The sequence below is a fragment of the Bos javanicus genome, chromosome 1 (assembly GCF_032452875.1).
Source record: "Bos javanicus breed banteng chromosome 1, ARS-OSU_banteng_1.0, whole genome shotgun sequence".
In the NCBI taxonomy this organism is placed as follows: Eukaryota; Metazoa; Chordata; class Mammalia; order Artiodactyla; family Bovidae; genus Bos; species Bos javanicus.
In genome coordinates, this window is record NC_083868.1 from 84,189,122 (window position 1) to 84,201,599 (window position 12,478).

General features: G+C 39.7%; 1 protein-coding gene across 4 annotated transcripts in view; it reads left to right on the plus strand.

Annotated features, from left to right (window-relative positions):
- Positions 1-12,478, plus strand: part of MCCC1 (methylcrotonyl-CoA carboxylase subunit 1) — a 58,348-nt gene that overhangs the window by 8,721 nt on the left and 37,149 nt on the right. The window lies entirely within an intron of this gene.

A 12,478-nucleotide genomic window follows, 5' to 3' on the forward strand; every position in this document is an offset into this window, starting at 1 on the left:
AAAGTAGAATCAAAAAAGGAATCTTTTTCCCTCTTGACTTCCAGGGCCCTGCTCCCTGGTTTTTCAACATCTCAGGCTCAAAACTTCACTGCTATTACATCTCTCATCCTTCGAAATAAAACAGGAGCCAACTCGTATTGAATCTTTCTATGAATTGTCTCCAGAAGTTCTTTTTAATCACACAGCCAGTCCTTACAATCTCTTATCTGGATTTTCTGATTCTCATCTGATTTCCTTGCTTCTAAATCCCCTGCCCATCCAATGAGTTGTGCTAGGCAGATTACTGCTAGCACTTGGCTTTTACTGTAAGACAGGTGTTTCCTAAACACTTGTTTCATCAATACCGCCTACTCTTTATTTTTTTCTCAATAACTTGCCCCCTGTCTCATCCTATTCCCCAGTGAGTAAATCTCCAGTGGTTACAAGGTAAAGTTCAAACTCTTCAGCCTAGCATTTGAGTGTTTCCAGTATTTATCAAAACTTACCTCTCATCACCAGTTCTTTATTATGGCTACAGTGAACTTTTCTCCATCTTTACACATCATGCTTATTTCCCTGAGCATTTGCTTATATTGTTCTATGTGCCTAAAGTACTCTTTTATTCGCTCAGCAAGCATTATTTGGTCTTCTGCTTTGTGCCAGCTTCTAAGTATGAATGCAGCAATGACTAAGAGTTTATACCCTGTATCTAAAGCTACACTCTGGTAGTTGAGGCAGAAAATAATGAAACCAGTTCAGTTCAGTTCAGCCATTCAGTCACGTCTGACTCTTTGCGACCCCATGGACTGCAAAACTCCATGCCTCCCTGTCCATCACCAACTCCCAGAGTTTACTCAAGCTCATGACCATCGAGTCAGTGATGCCATCCAACCATATCATCCTCTGTCATCCCCTTCTCCTCCCGCCTTCAATCTTTCCCAGCATCAGGGTCTTTTCCAATGAGTCAGTTCTTCGCATCAGGTGGCCAAAGTATTGGAGTTTCAGTTTCAGCATCAGTCATTTCAATGAATATTCAGGACTGATTTCCTTTAGGATGGACTGGTTGGATCTCTTTGCAGTTTAAGGGACTCTCAAGAGTCTTCTCCAACATCACAGTTCAAAGCATCAATTCTTCAGCGCTCAGCTTTCTTTATGGTCCAACTCTCACATCCATACATGACAAAAACTATAGCTTTGACTAGATGGACCTTTGGTGGCAACGTAATGTCTCTGCTTTTTAATATGCTGTCTAAGTTGGTCATAACTTTTCTTCTAATAAGCAGGCATCTTTTAATTTCATGGCTGCAGTCACCATCTGCAGTGATTTTGGAGCCCATGAAAATAAAATCTGTCACTGTTTCCATTGTTTCCCCATCTATTTGCCATGAAGTGATGGGACCAGATGCCATGATCTTCGTTTTCCGAATGTTGAGCTTTAAGCCAACTTTTTCACTCTCCTCTTTCACTTTCATCAAGAGGCTTTTGAGTTCCTCTTCACTTTCTGCCATAAGGGTGGTATCATCTGCACATCTGAGGTTATTGACATTTCTCCCAGAAATCTTGATTCCAGCTTGTGCTTCATCCAGCCCAGTGTTTCTCATGATGTACTCTGCATATAAGTTAAATAAGCAGGGTGACAATATACTCCTTTTCCTATTTGGAACCAAGTCTGTTGATCCATGTCCAGTTCTAACTGTTGCTTCCTGACCTGCGTATAGGTTTCTCAAGAGGCAGGTCAGGTGGTCTGGCATTCCCGTCTTTTTTAGAATTTTACACAGTTTATTGTGATCCACACAGTCAAAGGCTTTGGCATAGTTAATAAAGCACAACTAAATGTTTTTCTGGAATTCTCTTGCTTTTTTGATAATCCAGCAGGTGTTGGCAATTTGATCTGGTCCAGCTTGAATATCTGGAAGTTCACAGTTCACATACTGTTGAAGCCTGGCTTGGAGAATTTTGAGCATTACTTTACTAGTGTGTAAGATCAGTGCAATTGTGCGGTTTGAGCATTCTTTGGCATTGCCTTTCTTTGGGATTAGAATGAAAACTGACCTTTTCCAGTCCTGTGGCCACTGCTGAGTTTTCCAAATTTGCTGGCATATCAAGTGCAGCACTTTCACAGCATCATCTTTCAGGATTTGAAATAGCTCAACTGAATTCCATCTTCTCCACTAGCTTTGTTCATAGTGATGCCTCCTGAGGCCCACTTGACTTTGCATTCCAGGATATCTGGCTGTAGGTGAGTGATCACACCTTCGTGATTATCTGGGTTGTGAAGATCTTTTTGTATAGTTCTTCTGTCTATTCTTGCCACCTCTTCTTAATATCTTCTGCTTCTGTTAGGTCCGTACCATTTCTGTCCTTTATTGTGCCCATCTTTGCATGAAATGTTCCCTTCATTTCAGTCAGTTCAATCGCTCAGTCGTGTCCGACTCTTTGCGACCCCATGAATCGCAGCACGCCAGGCCTCCCTGTCCATCACCAACTCCCAGAGTTCACCCAAATTCATGTGCATTGAGTCAGTGATGCCATCCAGCCATCTCATCCTCTGTCGTCCCCTTCTCCTCCTGCCCCCAATCCCTCCCAGCATCAGAGTCTTTTCCAATGAGTCAACTCTTCACATGAGGTGGCCAGTGTACCGGAATTTCAGCTTTATCATCATTCCTTCCAAAGAACACCCAGGGCTGATCTCCTTTAGAATGGACTGGTTGGATCTCCTTGCAGTCCAAGGGACTCTCAAGAGTCTTCTCCAACACCACAGTTCAAAAGCATCAGTTCTTCAGCGCTCAGCTTTCTTCACAGTCCAACTCTCACATCCATACATGACCACTGGAAAAACCATAGCCTTGACTAGATGGACCTTTGTTGGCAAAGTAATGTCTCTGCTTTTTAATATGCTATCTAGGTTGGTCATAACTTTCGTATCTCTAATTTTCTTGACATGATCTCTAGTCTTTCCCATTCTATTGCTTCCCTCTATTTCTTTGCATTGATCACTGAGGAAGGCTTTCTTATCTCTCCTTGCTATTTTTTGGAACTCTGCATTCAAATGGAATACATTCAAATGCATTTAGTATCTTTCTTTTTCTCCATTGCTTTTCACTTCTTTTCTTTTCACAGCTATTTGTAAGGCCTTCTCAGACAACCATTTGGTCTTTTTGCGTTTCTTTTTCTTGAGGATGGTCTTGATCCCTGCTTCCTTTACAATGTCACGAACCTCCATCCATAGTTCTTCAGGCACTCTGTCTATCAAATCTAATCCCTTGAATCTATATCTCACTTCCACACTGTATAATTGTAAGGGATTTGATTTAGGTCATACCTGAATGGTCTGTGGTCATACCTGAATGGTTTTCCCTACTTTCTGAATTTAAGTCTGAATTTGGCATTAAGGTGTTTATAATCTGAGCCACAGTCAGCTTCTAGTCTTGTTTTTGCTGACTGTATAGAGCTTCTCCATCTTTGGCTGCAAAGAATATAATCAGTCTGATTTCAGTGTTGACCATCTGATGATGTCCATGTGTAGAGTCTTCTCTTGTGTTGTTGGAAGAGGGTGGTTGCTATGATCAGTGCATTCTCTTGGCAAAAGTCTATTAGTCTTTGGTCTGTTTCATTCTGTACCTTAAGGCCAAATTTGCCTGTTACTGCAGGTGTTTCTTGACTTCCTACTTTTGCATTCCAGTCCCCTATAATGAAAAGGACTTCTTTTTTGAGTGTTAGTTCTAGAAGGTCTTGTAGGTCTTCATAGAACCATTCAACTTCAGCTTCTTCAGCATTTCTGGTCAGGCCATAGACTAGGATTACTGTGATATTGAATGGTTCGCCTTGGAAATGAACAGAGATCATTCTGTCGCTTTTGAGACTGCATCCAAGTACTGCATTTCAGACTCTTTTGTTGACTATGATGGCTACTCCATTTCTTCTAAGGGATTCCTGCCCACAGTACTAGATATAATGGTCATCTGAGTTAAATTCACCCTTTCCAGTGAATGAAACAAGTAAAGAACTAATATAAATAAGAATGTTATAAGTGGTAGAAAGAAAATAAAGCTGGATAAGGGGTTACAGACTTGTTAGGAAATGCTTTTAAATATTCATTTAAAAGTGCGATCAGCGCCTCTCTGAAGAGGTGCCAGTTGAACAGAGACCTGCCTGAAGAGAAGGAACCAATCATAAAAGTTCAATCAAATGGGACTGCCAGGACACTGAGTTCCTTATACACTGAGATGTGTATAAGGTTTATATTCAAGGGACAAAAATATTTGGTGTGGATGGAGGGAAGGCAGTGAAGAGCTGTGTCATTCAGGATCCAGTTAGTAAAATTCCACTAGATATTTCAACAGAGGGGAATTAAGTTAGGGATTAGTTCCACCAGTTGTCTAGAAGGACTAGAAGAGAAAAAAAGTATGTTGAAATTACCTAGTGATAAAAACTTACCTCTTTGACCGGGGAAGAGGTTGGAGGAAGGACCTTCTACCTTCTGCAGCTCTTCCTCAGTTCTCTGTGGAGGGGCCCTACCTAGGAGCATGAGGCTAGTTCTGAAAATTCCAGGGGAGACTCATCTTGGGAACTGCTGGTGAGGGCTATGGAGGAACAGAGAGCTTCCCTGGCTGCCAGTTGCCCTACAGTGACCCCTGCTGGTAGAACCTGATAGGGAACCAGCTGTCCAGAATGGTAATTGGCAGAGCCTGGTCGCCAAACTCAATGGAAGGTTGGTTTTGGAGCTGGAAAACCAACAAGACACAAGAGGAAGGTGGTAGGTGATGAAGCTGAGAAGGGTAGAGGCAGCATCTTTTAGACTACTATAGGCCTTATACAGAGCATTAGTAAGGAGTTTACATTTCATTCTAAATAGCTATTAGAGGACTTTAAGCGGAGGAGTGAGGTGATCTGATTTATATTTTAATAAGATCTTTGTGGCTGCTGGTGGGGAATCAGCCAGTGGAAGGGGGCAAAGGTGGAATGAGAACAAAGGCAGCAGTCAGGATAATTAGGAGTCAATTGCTACAGACTTGCTCTTCACTAGCACCTGAATTCCTGCCTCTAACAAGTCACATTGATGTCTGCCTTTTCCTTTAGCATTTGCTTTCCAGTTCCAGCCATCTTTAGATTTAATTAGCTGTTTTTTTGTTTAACAATTCTAATGCACATCACGACTCCTTGACTCCACTGTGCTCCGCTTAAAACAAGAACCCACATTTGAGACTTTTTTCTCTACCTCCCAACATTCCTGTTACCTGGCACAGGGAGTCATTAATTTGAATTAATGAATATATGCAGTTGTTTTGTATTTATGTGTTTCTGCATCAGTGTTCTCTTCTTTAGAATCAGAGTTTCTAGACTGAACAATGTAGGCATTAATTTATAAACACAGATATTTAAAATTTGCTTGTTTCTAAAACTTTTTAATTATCAGTTGGAGTAAAAGGCCCTTAGGAATCCAGGCACTGTAACGTAATTGTCACTTTGTATCTATTACGTGTTTGAGCTTCCACGATACAGTATTATTACCACCATTTTACAAACGTAAAATCTAATGCGCAAGATACATGATACCCAAAATCATCCAGTCTCACTACTCAAAGTGTGGTCCATGGCATCATTTGGTTGAAATATAGGCTCTTAGGCCTCACTCCTAACCAGGTATAATTTACATTTTTATGCCTAATTTGCATTTTTCCCCCAAGGTCCCCAGGTGCTTTGAAAGCAAAACTTGTCTCATCAATGAAAGAGAAAGAATTAAACAAAAGTTTCTTGACTCTCAGCTCCTATTTAATAGACTTTGTCTGGCATTTTAGGAAAGAGGAAGGTGTTGTTTAATCAGAAGTTTCAAAAATAACTTCTTGTAAGCCAGTCAGCTTCCTTATTTTATCTTTGCTTTCTAATCAAAGAGGTGAAAATCCTTTTCCTTTTTAATGGCAGTTCACTGAGACCATTTTTCAGTGTAAGTAATGACTCTATAGCAAATGTATCATATGTTAATTCTGGGGAGTTTGTCAACGCCATATCTATCTGGATTAGTATTACATTAGATGCTGTGAGAACACAAATAGTGTTCAGTTCAGCTGAGTCGCTCAATCGTGTCTGGCTCTTTGCGACCCCATGAATCGCAGCACGCCAGGCCTCCCTGTCCATCACCAACTCCCAGAGTTCACTCAAACTCATGTCCATCGAGTCGGTGATGCCATCCAACCATCTCAGCCTCTGTCGTCCCCTTCTCCTCCTGCCCCCAATCCCTCCCAGCATCAGAGTCTTTTCCAATGAGTCAACTCTTCGCATGAGGTGGCCAAAGTACTGGAGTTTCAGCTTTAGCATCATTCCTTCCAAAGAACAGCCAGGGGTGATCTCCTTTAGGATGGACTGGTTGGATCTCCTTGCAGTCCAAGGGACTCTCAAGAGTCTTCTCCAACACCACAGTTCAAAAGCATCAATTCTTCGGGGCTCAGCTTTCTTCACAGTCCAACTCTCACATCCATACATGACCACTGGAAAAACCATAGCCTTGACTAGATGGACCTTTGTTGGCAAAGTAATGTCTCTGCTTTTCAATATGCAAATAGTGTTACAGTAACACAAATAATCTTCATACATTTTGCCTGGATATTTAAGATTTGAGGTGAATTGTAAGCATTACAGATAGTGGTTAAGAGTAAAAGCAAGAAATAAGTAATATGGGACTATTATTGGGGCATAGTGATTGGAATTAAGTCAGAAAACTTAGGCCAGAGAAAGCTGCCTGATCAAAAAGGAAGTTTGGTAGGTTACAATTTACAGGGCTCTTTGCTTGCTTGCATGCATGCTAAGTCACATCTAACTCTTTGTGACCCTATGGACTATAGATTGCCAGGCTTCTCTGTCCATGGGTTTCTCCAGGCAAGAATACTGGAGTGGGTTGCCATGTCCTCCTCCAGGGGATGTTCCTGACCCAGGGATCAAACCTGTGTCTCTTACATCTCCTGCATTGGCAGGCAGGTACTTTACCCCTAGGGCCACCTGGGAAGCCCACAGGGTTCTTCACTAAAAGGCTATTTGCCAATTAGGGGAGCAAACCTTGCCCTCACTTTGACAAGAATCATATTGATTATTTTAATAAAGGACATTGAATAATGTATGCGTAGCGACTGAGCGACTTCACTTTCACTTTTCACTTTCATGCATTGGAGAACGAAACGGCAACCCACTCCAGTATTCTTGCCTGGAGAGTCCCAGGGACAGAGGAGCCTGGTGGGCTGCCATCTATGGGGTCACACAGAGTCGGACACGACTGAAGTGACTTAGCAGTGATATTGAAAGAAGTTTGCAAAAGATGTAGAATTCTTTTTTTAAATTTTTATACAGTTTTTAAAGGATACATTTCACTTGCAGTTATTACAAAGTATTGGCTATATTCCCTGTGTTGTAGAATATATTGTAGCTTATTTTATACGAAATGGTTTATACCGCTTAGTCTCCTCCCCCTATTTTGCCCCTCCGTTTTGCCCTCTCTGCACTGGTAGTTCTATGTATCTGTGAGTCTGCTTTTTTTTTTTCCTGGTCACGCAGCGTAGCTCGCAGCGTCTTAGTTTCCTGGCCAGAGATTGAACCTGCGACCCTGGCAGTGAGAGTACTGAGTCCTAACCACTGGACTGCCCGGGAATTCCCTGTTTCTTTTTTGTTGTCTTCACTAGTTTGTTGTATTTTTTAGATTCCTCATATAAGTGACATCATATTTGTCTTTCTCTGTCAGATTTATTTTACTTAACATAATGCCTTCCAAGTCCATTCATGTTGCTGCAAATGGCAAAATTTCATTCTTTTTTATGGCTGGGTAATATTCCATTGTGTACATATACCAGATCTTATTTATCCATTCGTCTATTGATGGGCATTTGGGTTGCTTGCAGATCCTAGCAATTGTAAATAATGCTTCTGTGAACCCAGTAGAATTGTTGGGTTTATGGTAGTTCTCTTTTCAGATTTTTGAGAAGCCTCCATAGTGGCTGCACCAATTTACATTCCCACCAACAGTGCAGAAGTATCCCGTTTTGTCCATATCCTTACCAGCATTTATTATTTCTGTTCTTTTTGATGGTAGCCCTCTGACAGTTGTGAGATGATATCTCATTGTAGTTTTGATTTGCATTTCCCTGTTAATTAGTGATGTTGAGCATCTTTTCATGTGCCTGTTGGCCATCTGCACTTCCTTTTTGGAGAAATGTCCATTGGGTTCTTCTGCCCATTTTTTAATCAGGTTGTTTGTTTTTTTGATGTTGAATTGTATGAATTGTTTATATGTTGCATATTAATCCCTTATCAGTCATATCATTTGCAAACATTTTCTCCCATTCAGTAGATTGTGTTTTAGTTTTGGCAATGGTTTCCTTTGCTGACCAAAAGCTTTTAAGTTTAATGTGGTTCCTTTTGTTTATTTTTGCTTTTATTTCCTATTCTTTAGGAGACTGATCAAAAAAATATATATTGTTGCAATTTATGTCAAAGTGTGTTCTGCCTGTGTTTTCCTCTAGGAGTTTTATAATATCTGGTCTTACATTTAGGTCTTTAATCCATTTTGAGTTTATCTTTGTATATAATGTTAGAGAATGTTCTAATTTTATTCTTTTACATGTGGCTGTATATGTACCACTTATTGAGAGTGGTCTTTTAATAATAAAGAGACTGTCTTTTCTCCATTGTATATTTTTGCCTTCTTTGTTGTAGATTGAACATAGGTATGTGGATTTTTTTTTTCTGGGCTCTATCCTGTTCCATTGATGTATGTCTGTTTTTATACCAGTACCATACTGCTTTGACTACTATAGCTTTGTAGTATAGTCTGAAGTCAGAGAGTGTGGTTCCTCTAGCTCTGTTCTTAAAATTGTTTTGGCTATTTGAAGTCTTTTGTGTTTCCATGTAGAATTCTAAATGTGGCCATTTTGACATAGGCATTTTTATAGACACTATAAAATTTACTGATGAGCTAAATTTCTGGTAATTTGTTCTGTGACATGGCTGTATTGAGAGAATCTAGAAGATATAATGGTAAGCATGCTCATTAGACTGGTCCTCTTGATTGTCAGTTGTCTCAGGTCTCCTGTGGCTGGGAAAGCAGTAGTAGTAGTAAGCTCTGGCTGAAGATTAGAACCACTGAGGAGCCTTTTAAAGAAAATGTTGATGGTAGTACCTTGGGCGGGACCTAAAATTACCTGGAAGAGAGCTTTCTGCCCTCTGATGGAATGTTGATGATTATTTTTTTCTTGAACTGAGTGTTTATGAAAACTATGTTTAAAAAAGCTATATACTTACAATGTGCATTTTTTTGTAAAGGGGCTTCCCTTGTGGCTCAGCTGGTAAAGAATCCGCCTGCAATGTAGGAGACCTAGGTTTGATCCCTGGGTTGGGAAGATCCCCTGGAGAAGGGACCAGCTACCCCCTCTAGTATTCTGGCCTGGAGAATTCCATGGACTGTATAGTCCATGGGGTTGCAAAGAGTCAGACACGACTGAGCGACTTACTTACTTTTTTGTAAGTATATTATTATTTAGTGAAAAGCTTTTGCCAGGCCTCACCCATCCCCTTGGTTACCTGGATTAGCTCCTAAACACGAATGTTTTGTGAAAGTGCTCCAGTTTCTTTTAATGTGCCACCAGGAATAAATAACTTTATTAGAGACATTTCAAAATCATACACACACAAAAAAAGAATTTGAGGATTATGAATTGTCTGCTCCACCGTGGAAAGCAGACACATCTCAATTTTGCTGAAGACAGAGCCAATAATAACAACAACAACTTTGTATCTATGCATATGCTTGAACAAGCACAGCGCAGAATAGACACTAACTGTAAACATGGAAGGAATTATTTTGGCAGAGATTTAAGGGTAGGAGATGATACCAGTTTTCTGTCTTTTGTGTTAAAGGTGTCTTATTACCAAAGGATGAACAGTCTAAAAAGACTTGCAATCCTGTGTTGCACCAGGGTGAATCGGCAGCTAAACGCTTGCCTGATGGCCAGGAAATTAGCCCACTGGTAGTGGTAGCATTGTTAGATTTCCTTTTTAATCCATTCAAATGCTCGAGGATACTGTGGTTTGTATATCTTAGTGTTCACCCTAAATGAAATTAGTTAAATTCCTTGAGGCCATTCCCATAATGTGTTTGAACATTATTGTTTGCAAAGAGACAGCTGCTTTTCGTCTTAGTTACAAAGAGAGAGTATTTATCTAGTTAATCAGGGTTCTGTTGAATTAGGTAGGTAGTTCCAAAAGAAGGGAAGCTAGCAGCAAACACAGAAAATGAAATTAAGGAAGCAGTTGTATTTGCAATAACATCAATGAAAATCAAATACTTAGTAAAAAAGTTTAAGACCTATCTACTGAAAACTATGAAACATTTCTGAGAAAAATTAAAGACCTATACATGCATGTTTATGATAGCATTAATCATAACAGCCAAAAACTGAGAAAAATCCAAATTAATAAAAAACAAAATGTGTGGGCTTCCCTGGTAGCTCAGTGGTAAAGAATCTGCCTGCCAATATAGGAGACACAGGTTCAATCCCTGGTCAAGAAGATCCCACATGCTGGGAAGCAGCTACGCCTGTGTTCCAGAGCCTGGCAGCCGAAACCACTGAGCACGTGGCCACGACTACTGAAGCCCATGTGCCTAGAGCCTGTGCTCAGCAACAAGAGAAGCCACTGCAGTGAGAAGTCTGTGCACCGCAACTAGAGAGTAGCCCCTGCTCACCACGAGAGACAAGCCCAGGCAGCAGCGAAGACTCAGTGCAGCCAAAAATTATATAAAAATAAATAAAATTATTTTTTTAATGTGATATAGCCATATAGTCTGTAAACAAAAGTGGTATATATATCCATGTTGTGGTATGCACCAGTACTCTCTATTTTTCTTTTTGCTGGTGAACCACAGAAAATTATAATAAGTTTAAACCAGACATATAAAATTGTAGACTATATGGTTCCATTATATGAGTCTTCTAAAAGAGGTAAAATTATATAGAAAGAAAGCAAGTCAGTGGTTGCCTGGTTCTATGAGCAAGGATTCATCATTTATGCAAATGGGCATATAGGAATTCTGGTAGAAGTGTCCTAAAGTTGGGGTATAGTCACAGTCCAGTGACAGCACAGTTACATAAATGTGCTTGATTCATCAGACTGTCAATGGGTGAATGTTTCATATTGTAAATTCTACCTTTAAAAAAGCTGTTAAAAAATCAGATAGGACTGGCATGTAGACCTGTTTTACTTTGCCTAACATAAATAATATTTGACATTTCATATAAAATGACTAAAATTGAACTTTGGTTTAAAAGGAACAAAACTCTGAGCTGACATCAAAATGTGATTATTTGTATTCAGTATCTAGCATATTGCTATGTGCTGTTACTAAGATGTGGGTTTTTCTAGTCACAGGAGTTTCCCAGACGTCTAAAGCTTACCCCTTTTATTTTGAAAGGTTCTTTGGACTGTTTTGAAATAGGGTTGGATAAGCTTTTTTCTTTTCACATTCTCTTGGTTATAATTATATGTACTTAATTATTATTTTAAAAGGACAGAAATGCCCTCAGGACTATTGAAGTTGGAGAGTTGCCTTACTCCTTGCTAAACCACATAAGCCTGTTCCACTTTTTACTCTCCTCTCTTTTGTCCCTTTTCACTGTCAGCATGTTTCTCTTAGAAATCTTGCTGTCATTCAGTTACTGATTTTCCTCTTCTGTGGGATAAGACAGTCAAGTACATTTCTTAAAACTCTGAGTAAGTTGCAAGTGATTAGGTTAAAATCTAAGAGGGTCCTTTTTCACTGAAGTATATACAGACTTTAATACTGTTTGACTATATGACTTTTTGTTTGATTCTTAGCTTTTTTTCTGGAAAGGCAGCATCAGCAGATAGTGACCTGAAGCTAAATGAGTTAGTATTGTGTAAGGGTGTTCTTTGCAACTTTTGGGCACACGGTTTCGGTTCTAGGTCAGCTTTGTAGAGAGAGCAAACCGCCCCTCACCTGCCTTACCACCCTGAAGTTCTTTACTCCTAACTGCAAATATTCTGTGACATTTCGTATATACCTGAAAGAATTTAAAGCAGGATACTTGTATACTAACGTTCATAGCAGCATTATTCACAGAAACCAAAAGGTGAAAGCAGTCCTCATGTCTATCAACAGATGCGTGGATGAATAAAATGTAGACTATAACTGCAGTGGGCCATTATGCAGCCATAGAAAGGAATGATATTCTAATACTTGAAAATAGCATGCTAAATAAAATAAGCCAGAGACAGACAGACAAATATTGTTTGATTCCCTTTTATCAGGTACAGGAAAGATGGAAAATAAAATAGAGGTTATCAGGGAATGGGAAATTATTATTTAATAGGTATAGAATTTGGGGGTTGATGGATGATGGTGATGGTTGCACAACGTTGTGAGTGTACTTAATGCCACTGACTATATACTGAAAGTGGTTAAAATGGTAAATTTGATATATTACCACAATAAAAAGAAATA